The following is a 14,690-nucleotide window of genomic DNA, read 5'->3' as shown; positions in this document are numbered from 1 at the left end:
GTATTGCTGGGATGTAATGAGAGAAAACCCTAGTGAAAGGTAAATTGTGTTAAATTTTATACTGCCAAGAGAAAGGGGAATAGACGAAATTGAGGTGATTTGATAAACTGTACTTCATCCTTCACTGTACTTTTTAGGAAGCTTGTTCAGTACTGAAAGAAAGCTTCTAAGAGAGACAGAGTAGACTGAGAACAGGGACCGGAAAGCTCTTTCCCCACCATCACCCTCAGAGAGGTTCTAAGCCTGGGAGTCCCAAGGCTTTTGTACCAGAATTTACATGTACTGAGTACTTACTGTAGGCTGAGTTCTGTCCAAGAAAGGAAAGAAATAAATAGAAGTGAGTGGCTGTTTTCCAGAAGCTCATAATTTGTTTGGAAAACAAACCCACTTAATTAAAGACTAGAGGCATAGGCAAGAGCAGAATGAGAACAAGAACTTAGAACAGGTTTAGACAATCCACTTTCACACAGGTGAGTGTTGCTATGAAATGCTACAGCTAAATATCAATGTGACTAGGTGTTACTACATTTTCTATCATATTAATAGCTAACATATGAATGCCTCCTTATGTTAAGCATTTTCTTTTCTGTGTGTGTGTGTTAAGCATTTTCAAACCCATTTTTATAGCTTATTTACAATCCTTACAATAATCCAATGAAGACAGTGAAATGTCAATTTTAGTTATGAAGAAAGAACCAAAAAAGTTAGGTAACAAACCAGAATTACTTAACAAGTAGCTATTTTTAATCCATACAACAGAAGTTCTGGAATTTTTTGGTCTCAATCCCTTACACTCTTAAAAATTACTGAGGAACCCAAACAGCTTTTGTATATATGGGTTATACAGGTCAATATTTAGTGATTACAAATTAAAATGGAAGAATTTCTAAATATGTAATTGCAAAACAAGCCTTGTATTTCCATGAAGGCTCAAGGAAAACTTCAGGATTTCAAAGTAATGTTTCACTGGACCATGATGAAGTACAAAGATTAGAGCAGGTGTAAACAAAAGTAGCTAGTTAAGAGCACAATGAGTACTGAAAACTGAGTTAATCTCTGAAAAAAACACATGTAAATCCTACTACTTTACAAACTTTTAGAAAACATAGGAATACACAAATACACATTCAATTAATCCTGAGTGATATCATTACACATCAAATAGTTCTGGAAAACTCCACTGTATTTCTAGAAAATCTTCACTTTAATTAGAGAATCAGACAGAAAAGGGCAAATAACATCTTAGTATTAATACAAAGATAGTTTTGACTTCACAGATTCCTATACATAAAAGAATCCTGAGTATGTATCATACTGTGGGAACCACTGTTTCACACCAATCCTGTTTAAATCCTGGGTCATAAAAATTAATTTAGGCCATTTATGCATTTTTTAAATGAAATAACAGAATAGAATTAAGTGGAGAGTATCAGAAAACACAGTATGGGTTACCATTTCCTGAAACTTTTGTTACAATTATGTACACCCAAGTGTATGAGTGTACTGGCTCCTCACTGAAAAAGGTGTTTCCTACTGCAGTCAAAAACTGAAAAACACCCTACCACACGCTAGTTTCCCTACACTACTGCCAACCAAAGGCTATACGCACATAACCTATAATCTGTATACTGAAAACTGAGAATCTGTGATATTCTCTGATATATTCTGAGAATCTAGATATTCCCCAACATATAGGCTACTAAAGGTTTCAGATGGATAAAATGTCTATAGAATAGTCACAGTTTACCTTACCGTGGTTTCATGCTATTGCCACAGCCATCTCTAATGCTTTTCTACCACCTCCTCTTCCACAGTCAGTTCAGGTAAATAGGAAGGCAAGAGGGGTTATCCAAGCTCCATCGCCACAAACAAAGGTGCTCTTTCCTTCCCTCTAAACAGAGTTCCTGCTCTTAATAACAGGTTTATTTCCTAAATGAAGGGCCTGCTTTCACAGCAAACTGGTCAACAATCACTCTGTTGCTGGCATTATGGTTACTGCTCTCATCCTGAATCTATAGGATTTCCTGGGTCAAAACAGCAGCATTCAGACAATGGTTCAAGCTGTAGATGTCTCTCCTTATCCTGGCAAAGGCAGGCCTGCATCTGGCAAACTGCAACAAATGGAAACAGCGGAGAGTGAAAGGCAGAGCCTGTCTGCACCAACAGCTGAAGCTCCACCCACAGCTGAAGCCCCACCCACAGCCTGGGCACAATCCAGGACACCGAGAGATCTCAATAGAGATCTCAACAGAGGCTACAAAGACAAAGTCTACTGGAGGCAGTGAATGAAACGTGACATCACTGCCTCTTCCTCTCTAGCAGAACTGAACTACAGAATTTTATCTCAGAAGGTGTTTCTCAATTAGTCCAAACAGACCAATAAGAAGCGTGAGGAAAATTACCAGAAAAAAGGCAGGGAGGCAGGGCTAAGTTCAATGATGCATCATAATGGCATAATATATTTTTTAAAAACTGAAGTAATCTACACATAATGTAAGATTTTTAACCATTTTTACATGTACAGTTCAGTGGCATTCACACTGTTATACAACCAACATGACTACCCTTCTCCAGAAGTTTCACATCCCATACTGAAAGTCCACACACCAAAATCTGTACACACTTACAGCAGTTTTACTCAGAAGTGTCAAAACCTGGAAGCAACCAACATGCCCTTCACTAGGTGAGTGGATAAACAAACTATGGTACAGCCATACAATGAAGTGTTGCTGCTGTTTAGTTGCCAAGTTGTGTCAGATTCTTTAGTGACTCCACAGACTATAGCCCAGCAGACTCCTTTGTCCATGAGATTTCCCAGGCAAGAATACTGGAGTGAATGCCTTTTCCTTCTCCAGAGACTCTTCCTTACTCAGAGATCGAACCCACATCTCCTGCACTGGCAGGTAGATTCTCTACCACTGAGCCGCCAGGGAAGCCCCACAATAGAGTATTATTCAGCAATGAAAAGAACTATCAAGACACAGAGATATGCAAGAAACTTAAATGCATATTACTAAGTGAGAAAAACTAGTCTGGAAAGGCTACAACACTGTATTTGGAGTCCAACTATCTGACATTCTAGTAAAGTCAAAACTACGTACATAATAACCCAAATAACTATAAATACAAACAGCTAACCCTAATATAAACTACAGACTTTGGGTGATAACGTTTTATCACTTTAGGTTTATCAATTATAACAAATGTACCACACTAATGCAAGATGTTAATAACAGGGGAAACTGGGAGGCAAGGTGGGGGGGGTATGTGGGAACTCTGTACTTTCTGCTCAATTTTTCTGCAAATCTCAAACTGCTTTAAACATAAAAACTTAGTCGTTAAAAAAAAAAATCTATGTCACAAAAACAAAAAGGCTATAGGGACTGTTCAGAATCAGTAAACTTTTACTCTAAGGGGCCAGAGAGTAAATATTTTAGGTTTTGTGGGACATAAGGTCTCTATCACAACTATTTCAACTCTGCCACAGAAGCATGAAAACAGTCAGAGACAACACGAATGCATAAACTTGGCTTCATCTACAGATACTGAAATCTGAATTTCATACAGTTTCTATATGTCATAAAGTACTGTTCTTTGGATCGTTTTCAACCATTTAAAAATGTAAACGCCAAAGAACTGAAAGCACATATTTAGACAAACACTCGTGCACAAGCGCCCACAGCAGCACTGTCCAAGCGGCCAAAGGTGCAGACACCCCGACCCCACCGCTGGGCGGAGGGGGTGCGGGCACCTGTACCAAGGGACATCATCCAGTCAGAAAAAGGAGTGAGACGTCGATACAGGCTACCATGCAAATGAGGAGGTGTGGGCGCCTGTACCAAGGAGACATCATCCAGTCAGAAAAAGGAGTGAGATGTCGATACAGGCTACCATGAGAATGCACTTCAAAAACACGCCCAGTGGAGGAAGCCTGACACAAAAGGTCACATGTTAGTCCATCTATATGAAACATCTAGAAGAGGCTCATCTATAGGAACAGATGGTCAACTAGTGCTTCCCAGGAGCTGAAGGCAGGGCTGATGGGCACACTGCTGAACAGTGCAGGGTTTCCTTCTTAGGTGTTCAAAGTGTCTTGGCACTAGACAGAATGCACTGAATGTATTAAACGTCAGTACGCTGCACACTTTAAAGAGGTAAATGGTTAATTTATTTATGTGAATTTTATCTCAATTAAAAAAAAACAATACGGAGGAAAATGTAAAAGCTCTTTGTACTTTGGGGGCTGTATAGAAACAGGTGGCTAGTCAGACTTGATACATGAGTTATAGTATGTCAATCTCTATCCTAGATTAAAAGAGACTGAAGAGCTATAATTAAATGGAATGCATAAACTTGGAATGAATCCAGAGTTTTAAAAAGCCAGAAAAGAGCCATTTAGGCAAATGTGAATATTAGGTAACAGGGAACTGCTGTTATTTTCTTAGGTTATGACAATAGATTTGTGATCAGATTCATACCCTTATTTAGGAAAGACTTGCTGAAATATTTAGGGGCTTCCAACTGGGCTTCCCTGGTGGTTCAGCTGGTAAAGAACCCGTCTGGCAATGCAGGAGATACAAGAGACACAGGTTCCACCCTTGGGTTGGGAAGATCCTTTGCAGGAGGAAATGGCAACCCACTCCAGGTTTCTTGCCTGGAAAATTCCATGGAGAAGCCAAGTGGGCTACAGTCCATGGGGTCACAAAGAGTCGGACACGACTGAGCACACACACAAATATGTCATGATGAGCAAGCATTACTTTCAAATAATTCAGCCTTGAGAAACTATATACAGAAATAATGCGGCAATTTTTAGAAAACACTCGAGACTTTAGGTGAATATACAGATGATCATTATACTACTCTTTCAACTTTTCTGTATTAGAATTTTTTCAAACTAAAAAGGTGGGGGTAAATATATTTAGAAAACCGCCTTCAACTGGAGACAGCAGAATACAAAGGTTGACAACAGGCAGATTCTTTATCACTGAGCCACCTGGGAAGCTCATATGCTTGGATTATTAAGACTATAAAATATAAATTCTAATAACTAGTACTTGTAATATCTACAAAATTACTAAATACTATCTTTTTATACTGGGTCTGTGAAACAGAAAATACATTTACCTGTGTATTATTTGTGTACATGCGGTTGTGTATGCATGTATAAAGGCAAAGAAGACAACACGGTAGGATACGTGTACTGATAAAACAGTTCCTTGGGGGGAAAGGATCAGGGCTAAAGCCATTGGGGCTCTTTATTTTTAAGCCTTATTTATAATACTTTACATAATAATGTATTCTTTATCTATAATACTTTATATAATAATATATTCCTATTCTATTTGTATAATTAAAAACCAGTCATATTTGAAATATATAGAACTAGCTGGTTATATAACTTGTTTTGAAAATTATAATAGATACCATTTATTGAAACTTCATTGTTTGCAAAGCAGTCTATATTCATTATCCTATTAAATCCTCAAACAACTCTAAAAAGGCAAGTATCATTATTACCCCTAATTTACAAATGACTAAACTGAGACTCTGAGAGGTTAAGAAGTGCTCTATTTAAGGTCGCACCACGTCAGCATCTGGAAGGGACCCCAAACCACACTAAAGCAAATTCACACAGAAATTGACAGATTAGTTACAGCCTTACTAAGGGAATATTCAGTTAATGTAGGAGTAAAGAGAAAACACTCCTTAATTTTTGCCATTGTTAAAGAAAAATATTTGCTTATTTATCTGCCAGACTCAATAAAGGAAGCTGTAAGACCATTTCTTGACTGACTTACTAACTACACTGAACATGGTTGTGGCACTCCAAACCTACCAAAAGCTTAACAGATTTAAGTAGAACTGAAGTGACAAGCCATGGGCAACCAGCCTCTACCTCAGCTCTTTTTGTTCATTCTAAGCAAAGTACAGTAGATAAATTCATCTGGACTGCACTTTAGGGTGTGGATTGTTCCTTTTGTTTTTAACTGGAGGGTAACTGCTTTATAATGTTGTGTTGGTTTCTGCCGGATAACATCCTGAATTAGCTGTAACTACACGCACACGGGCGTGCATGCACACACACACACACACACACACACACACACACACACACACAGCCCCTCCTTCCTGATCCTATTTCCCACCCCACCTGCTATCCTGTCCCGTTAGGTGGGCAGGGCACCAGGCTGGGGTCCCTGTGCCGTGCAGCAGCTACCACTGGCTATCCATTTCATGCATGGCAGTGTGTATATGTTAACAGGACTTTCTCACTTTGTTCCATTCTCTCTTTCCCCTGCTTGGATTATTTGTTTCTGAGAAAGGAAAAACCCTACGATTTGAGTTTTATCTACCACACATCTTTTTTTTTTTTTTTTTGGGTTAAAGGACTGCAATAATGACAAATATTTAAAGCAACTATAACTGATCTAGTAAAAACTAAGTTAATAAGTGTACACTCGGTCGATATTTACATTACCACTAGAATAAAGTCTTGCTACAGGAATCTCTAACGTAAGGTAACAATGCAGTGTCTCTGAAGCTCATGATCCTTGAACTTCTCTTCCCTTTTTACTTTAATAAAGTTTAGCTAGGTTCACTGACTTCTGAAATCCAGTGGAAGGACCTGACCTTTCCCAGGACGGCACAAGGAGCTGTGGTTAAGCCTGGCTGAAAAACCAACAAGACTCACCTCTACTCTCATATGCCAAATCTCCTATAACAGCATTGCTTTTAAGTTGATTATATACTCCGGAGAGTAAGAATAAGGAGATCAAACCAGTCAATCTTAAAGGAAATCAACCCTGAATACTCACTGGAAGAACTGATGCTGAAGCTGAAGCTCTAATACTTTGGACACCTGATGCCAACAGCCAACTCACTGGAAAAGACCCTGATGCTGGGAAAGATTGAAGGCAGAAGGAAAAGGGGGCGACAGAGGATGAGACGGCTGGATGGTATCAAAGCAATGGACATGAACTTGGGTAAACTCCAGGAGATGGTGAGGGAAAGGGAAGTCTGGCATGCTGCAGTTCATGGGGTCGCAAAGAGTAAGACGCGACTTAGGTGAACAAAAACATTCTGGGCTTCTATGTCAGACACTGTCACAAATCTTAGCTGTTTCAACTTCCATCTTGCATGGGATATTTAATCTGGTTCAGGAAATCTTTACTGCAAAGTAACTTTAGTGCTGGGCTAGGTTCTGAGGAAGTTTCAAACATACTAACATAATTCCAGATGAACTAAAAAAGCTACCTACCTTTAAAAGCTTTTGCTGCTGCTGCTGCTGCTAAGTTGTGTCAGTCGTGTCCAACTCTGTGCAACCCCACAGACGGCAGCCCACCAGGCTCCTCCGTCCACGGGACTTCCCAGGCAAGAGTACTGGAGTGGGGTGCCATTGCCTTTTCCCTTAAAAGCTTTTACAAAACATCTTATACTCAAGAAATCATTAAACTCACTAAAATGAGGGCAGAAAGCATGGAACTATAGTTTAAAACCAATATTTTTTATAGCCAATATTAACCTGAAGAGTTTTTTCTACAGCAAAAAAAAAAAAGAGAGAATAAATGGTTCTTTCCCATTCACCATTTCAGTATTGCTCATTTTGTATTTAGTGACTTCAATTCATATTACACATGCTGTTTCAAGCTTCTTTCCTAAACTGTTTCCTGTTCTATCACCTTTCCTTACAAATGATGACCTCATGACTATAAGGAACATCAAAACTTTAAAAGCTAGCAATTAGTTTGCCTTCCCCACAATGTCAGGCCAACCCTTTGCTCTATATCCTACTCTAATTATCAAGGCAACTTCTAACCTTCTCATTGGGTCTCAGTAATTTCACTCAAATCTCAAGACAACTAAGTTCTAAAACGTGCCTTTTGCACTTTACTTTCTAAAATTATTTCTCTGGCTCTCTGTCCTCAATAGTTTAAGATCCAGCATTTCCAGAGAAGCTATTATTTAACTCTGATTCTTGAATATCAGATATTCTTGAACATCAGTCTCCCAACAACACAGTTCAAATATCAGGTACCATGGTATGTGAGCCATGGGGCAGCTGCCCAAGTAAAATTTTACTGCTCGAAAAAGTGGCTATGAAAATGACAGATGTGTACTGTGTCCAGTGACCGATCACACCCCTTCCTTCAAAGTCTACTGACGAGTCACCGGGCACGTTACCCAGTTCACACACAAACAGCACACAGTGTGTGACTGTGTTGATGGCTAGCTTCCAGTAATAAACCCACATGAAACTTTACAAAAATTGATAATCAAAAGAGGGAACCGGCCTTCAGAGGTAAAAATGAAGAAAGAGATAAATAGTAGTAATGCTGGAAGTGAAATCTGAATAGAAAATAGAGTTACATGCATCAGATGAAGTTAGTGCAGGCAAACTTCTCGACATACACATTAAGGAAAGTGATGATGGTGATAAGGATGAGGCTGTCCCACAAAAAGAGACACCAGCAAAAAATGAACTCTCAGTAATATTCATGACATTGAAAGTACAAAGGATAAAATGCTGGAAGTCAAGGCATCCAGAAGATGCTTGCTCCATATCTTAAGTTACATGACAAGAAGCAGGCAAGCACCGTTCAAGTTACGGTAAACTTTTAACAAAAGATAGAGAACATTTTAATATTCCATATTTCTAATGTTTTAAATTATAGTCTATCAAATAAACACCTTCCAGACCCAGGGATCAAACCCAGGTGTCCTGCATTGCAGGCAGATTCTTTACTGTCTGAGCCACAAGGGAAGTCCCCCAGAAACATATGCTTACTATTGTTTTCACTTTCTCAGACATTTATAACTAATGATGAAATCATTTTTAATTTTGACAAAAATTTTAAAGGGCACATCATTTTTCCCATTGACAAGGATCTTACAAGGTCTCAGTACGCAGGGTCATTTTTATAGTCCCATACTACCATGCAAAGGGGAGAAGGGGGTGTGGATATATACAGGTGTGTGTGTGTGTTTGTGTATACGGGTATGGAATTTAATTTATTTACTGAAGCATGGTTGATTTACAATGTGTTAGTTTCTGGTGTGCAGTAAAGTGACTCAGTTACACATATATATACACATATTCTTTTTCACATTCTTTTCCATTATTGTTTACTATAGGATATTGAGTAAAGTTTCCAGTACTATACAGTATGACCTTGTTGTTTATCTATTTTTTATATAATAGTTTGTATCTGCCTAATATATTACCCCCCCACCTTTCACTTTTGGTAACCATGTCTGTTTTCTGTGTCTGTGAGTCTGTTTCCGTTTCATAGGTAAGTTCATTTATGCCATATTTTAGATTCCACATATAAGTGATAGGGCTTCCCTTGTGGCTCAGCTGGTAAAGAATCCACCTGCAAGGCAGGAGACCTGGGTTCAATCCCTGGGTTGGGAAGATCCCCTGGAGAAGGGAAAGGCAATCCACTCCAGTATTCTGGCCTGGAGAATTTATAGTCCGTGGGGTTGCAAAGAGTTGGACACAACTGAGCGACTTTAACTTTCACTACAAGTGATATTATATGGTATCTCTTATTTCACTTCTTTTGATAATCTCTAGGTCCATCTGCTGCTGCTGCTAAGTCACTTCAGTCTTGTGTCTGACTCTGTGCGACCCCATAGACGGCAGCCCACCAGGTCCCCCGTCCCTGGGATTCTCCAGGCAAGAACACTGGAGTGGGTTGCCATTTTCTTCTCCAATGCATGAAAGTGAAAAATGAAAGTGAAGTCGCTCAGTCATGTCCAACTCTTAGCAACCCCATGGACCTCAGCCTACCAGGCTCCTCCATCCATGGGATTTTCCAGGCAAGAGTACTGGAATGGGGTGCCACTGCCTTCTCCGCTAGGTTCGTCTATGTTGCTGTAAATGGCATTATTTCATTCTTTTTTTGGCCAGGCCAAGCAGCTTGCGGGATCTCAGTTCCCCAACCAAGGACTGAACCTGCGATGTAACAGTGAAAATGCTGAATCCTCATCACAAGAGCAGGAGAAGGCAATGGCACCCCACTCCAGTACTCCTGTCTAGAAAGTACCACGGAGGTAGTAGTGAGGCTGCTGGATTATATGGCAACTCTATTTTTAGTTTTTTAAGGAGCTACCATATTGTTTTCCAAAGTAGCTGCACCAATTTGCATTCCACAGGTGTGTATTTTTTTGCCCACTTACTCCCAAACCATCTGAGAATAAGCTGCATATATGATATCCCTTTACTCCTTAATACTTAAGCATATATTTCCTAAGAATAAGGATTTTTTTTTACCAAACCATAGAACAGCTGTCAGAGATTACTTTTTAAGAAACTATCTATTCTTAAGGAATAAAAGATGAAATCAATGCCTGTTGTTCAATGTCAAAGATAGCAGCTGTGAAATGTATAAATTAAGTTTTTCAGAGGCAGTATCTTTCAGGCAATTATATAGTTTAAACTTTCTGTTTAAGACACTGTCAACAGTAAAAGTAAATGAATAAAAATAAAGTAAACGGATAAAGAAAACTCCCTAAAGCTAGTCAAATATTCAATTACGTTTTAATACTCCCTAGTATGTAGGGAATAAAAATAAATTTTCATAATCTTCCCTTTAACATGTTACAATCCTTCAGGTATTCAGCAATTACAAGTAGAGCATCGTGACACTACACAAAAATGTTAAATTAAATATACTACAGAGTTAAGTATACAGTAAAAAAAAAAAAAAAACAAGTAGATAAGGAGAGAATTATATTTAATCAAATTCATTATATTTTTAATCATCTCCCATGTGCCAGACATTATTAATATTTTGATAAATAAAACTGTAATGGTTCCTGCCCTCAGAATCTAGAGTAAGTGGAAATACAATCAGGGTATTATTTGCTATGACAGCAGAAAAATCTACTGTTAAAGACATAGGGAGAAGAGGTACCTTACCTGCAGGAAAAGAAGGAGATGTCAAAATTTTCCCAAAGGATGAAACATAGAAGCTGAAATCTGAAGGATAAATTAAATTCAAGAGAGGAAGAAAAGTGTTCGACTCAGAATTACACATGCAAAGGCCCCAAAGTAAAAGAAGACACAGAGCTTTAAGAAAAAGAAAGTAGCTGAGTACGGTATCATTTTCAGGTAATGGGAAAAGAGAAACAGAGAATATGGTGTGATGGAAAGAAATTCAACCTGAAAGAAAAAGACCTGGTTTCTAAGCTTGCTCTATTAGTTGTATAACTTTAGGACAAGTCATTTTACCTCTCTGGGCCTCTACTTCCTAATAAGCAAAATGAGGACACTACCATATTCCCCTTCAAAGAGTCATCTCAAAAATCAAGTTTTAAAAAGCATGTTACAAATAAAGAAAAAAAAAGATAAAAAAATTCTGTTTATCAAAATATACCACTAAGAAAAGAAAATGGTAAGTCACAAACTTTTGGAAAAAATATTTGCAGCACATTAAGTCTAACAAAGGACTTGCATCCAAATATATGTTGTTTTGTTGTTGTTTAGCCATTTAGGTAACTGTGTCCAACTCTCTGCGACTCAGTGCACTGCAGCCCGCCAGGCTCCTCCGTCCACGGGATTCCCCAGGCAAGAACACTGGATTGGGTTGCCATTTTCTTCTCCAGGGATCTTCCCGGCCCAGCAATCAAACCAAAGTCTCCTGCACCAGCAGGGCAGGTGGATTCTCTACCAATGAGCCACCAGGGAAGCCCCATTCAAATACAAAAAGAACTACAAATCAACAATTAAAAGGTGAACAAACCAATAAATAAAGGGGGGGTGGTGAGAGACTGCACAGACACTTTTCTCAAAGAAAATACACAATAAGCACACGAGAAGGCGCTCAACAAGATTATCATCAGAGAAATACAAACTGTAATACTACTTCACACTCATGGCTAATGTCAAAAATGTTGGCAAGAGGACTTTCCTGGTGGTCCAGTGTTTAAGACTCTGTGCTCTCAATGCAGGGGGCAAAGTTTCAATTCCTGGTGGGGGAACTAAGATCCCGAACGCTGCATGGCATGAACAAAAAGTGTTGGCAAAGATACGGAGTAAAGTGAAGATCTCACACACTGCTGGCAGAAGCATAAAATGGAAGAGCACTTTAAAGATATGCATACATTTACCATATGACCCAGCAACTACTCCTTTGTATTTTCTCAAGAAAAAACGAAAACATGTCCATATCAAGACTTACAAGAATATTTACCACAGCCTTATTCACAACAGCCAAAAACAAAACCATAAATGTCCAATCAAAAGGAGAATAAACAAATTATAGTATGTATGCACAATGGAATATATTCAGCAATAAAAAGGAAAAAATTATGGAAACACACAGACAAATCTAAAAAACATAATGTTAAGTGAAAGAAGGCCCTCAGAGAAGAGCAAATGCTATGATTCTATATTTATTAACACTGGCACATTTAGTCTATGGTGACAGAAGTCAGATATAGGGATGGAACAGGACACTAAAGACAAAGGGACACAAGGAAATTTTCCATGAAGATAGAAATGTTACACTGTCAAAACTCACAAAACTCAATGTAAGACCTGTATATTTTATTGTATCTTAAATATTAACATATCTCAACTTAAAAAATAACGTGGCTATGAAATCAGCACAATTCAGAAAGTAGGAAATTCTATATGACAAGTAACCAGATCTTTCTACAAGAAAAGAAAAAGAAAAGGGGGAAACAGGGACTTACAGGTTAAGAGACTTTAAACACACTAACCATACACAACATGTGGATGAACCTTATCTGACTCATGATTCATACAAGCCAATCATTAAAAAAAAAAAAAGTGAGAGTCAGTAGGAAAATCTGAATAATGAAGATATTAAGAAGCTGTTCATTTACTGAGACACTGGTAATATGCTTTTAAAGCCTCCATATTACAGAGCAACATAGATAAATCTCCAAAAAGTTGGGTGCAACAAGCCAAAATACACATTCCAAAGTTCAAAATCAAGTAAAACTAAGCAAAAGCCCTAGGAGTCTCCACTGGAACAGAAAAGCGAAGTTAGTGTTTGGGAGGGGCATGAGCAAACGTCTGAGGTGACAGCAACTCCAAATCTTGATGACTGATAGTTACAAGAGAATTCAGTCTGCGATCACACACTGGACTAGAAGTCAATATGTTTTATGTTCTTTTCTGTAGGTGCTTTATACGTCACAAATAATAAGTTTTACTAAAAATTCAGATATACATAACTGACATATGTTACAGATTAAATAAATTACTCAAATAAAAGTATCTGGGATTTAATTTAAGATAACTGTAAGGGAGCAGAGGATAGAGCAGAGCAGCTGTAGCTGGGGATGGGTATAGGGGAGTATATCCACTATTATTTATTCTGTGTATGTTTAAATTTTTTCACAGTAAGTTTTTTTTTAATGTTCATAACCTTAAAATACTGTACTTCTAGGGATGATAAGGATATACCCAGAAATACTTAAAAAAAAAAATTAAGTTCACCACTTTTTCTTTTTGGCTGCATCGTAGAGCATGTAGGATCTTAGTTCCCTGACTAGGGATTGAACTCGCAGCCCTAGTAGGAAGTGGAAGCACAGATTCTTAACCACTGGGCTGCCAGAGAAGTCCCTGCACTTTTATTTTCAATGTTCCTCAAATGTTCAAAACAGAGAAATGGGCAAATAAACCATAGGAAATCACAGTACACCTTTAGTCAATAAAAACTTTAGTAAGAATTTTTAGTGACTGGAAAATGATTATGATAAAGTTAAAAAGAAGATATAAAATGGTATCAAGCATAATCCCAGCTACACAGAAATACTTTTATGCATGGGGTAAAAAACTGGAAGGAGATATGTTTAAATGGTAATGATGGTTAAGTTTAAGATTATGAATGACTTTCCTGTATTTTTCACAGCCAGTGTAACTTTTATCAGTTGACAAGGTAAAATCCTTTAAACATGTTCCTCATTCACTCACCCAAAATGGATTCTATCAATGCTGAGGGAAGTCATCAGTATTACATTCCAAAAGACTGATCAATATGGGAAAAGGTAAAACAAAATTTTACCCATGGGAAAATCTTATTTGAATTTTTCTCAAGTCCTCTGTATTATTCTGTATATAATTATAATGTTAATAGGAGTTTTTTATTATCAAATTACTTCCACAGTACAACTAATCAATAAGCTATTTTAGGATTTAATAGTATACAAAAAAGCACCCTCCCGAAGGAACAAAAAAGTATACAAAAAAGCACTGTCCCTTTTCAGAAATTGAACAGAGCCTGTTTCACAGGTAAGCAAGCAAGTGTGCCTAGTTTGAAGTCCTGAGGCAATGAACCTATCAGACACTTGTGAATGAACAGGCAGGTTCTGATGCAAATGGCCAGCTTGTCATTCTCTTGCCATCCCATTAGTGCTTTCACAGAAGCCAATGAATTTCAAAAGTTATTATCATAGAACAAGATTTGAGAAACTCTAGCCAATAGTTTTTAGATTTCAGATGGATCTTAGAGCTAAGTCATCAAGTTAAGGAGCTGTGCACATGTGATTGGGTTTCCCAGGCAGCCAACGCAAGAGACATAAGAGACATGGGTTCGATCCCTGTGTCCGGAAGATCCCCTGGAGGAGGAAATGGCAACCCACTCCAGTATTCTTGCCTGGAGAATCCCATGGACAGAGGAGCCTGGCAGGCTAGAGTCCATGGGATTGCACAG

The 14,690-nt window shown here is 38.2% G+C and overlaps 1 protein-coding gene across 9 annotated transcripts in view; it reads right to left on the bottom strand.

Moving 5' to 3' along the window:
- Positions 1-14,690, bottom strand: part of KDM2A (lysine demethylase 2A) — an 89,253-nt gene that overhangs the window by 57,361 nt on the left and 17,202 nt on the right. Inside the window, exon 1 of one of the 9 annotated variants that reach the window (XM_065937875.1) lies at positions 7,262-7,810. The exons of the other annotated variants lie outside the window; for them this stretch is intronic. The gene's annotated coding sequence lies outside the window, so the exon portion shown is untranslated. Of the gene's footprint in view, positions 1-7,261; positions 7,811-14,690 lie in introns of those variants that run through there. 9 annotated transcript variants of the gene reach the window in all.

Source organism: Muntiacus reevesi, chromosome 5 (genome assembly GCF_963930625.1).
Source record: "Muntiacus reevesi chromosome 5, mMunRee1.1, whole genome shotgun sequence".
Lineage (NCBI taxonomy): Eukaryota > Metazoa > Chordata > Mammalia > Artiodactyla > Cervidae > Muntiacus > Muntiacus reevesi.
This window is presented reverse-complemented; position numbering and strand designations above follow the sequence as displayed.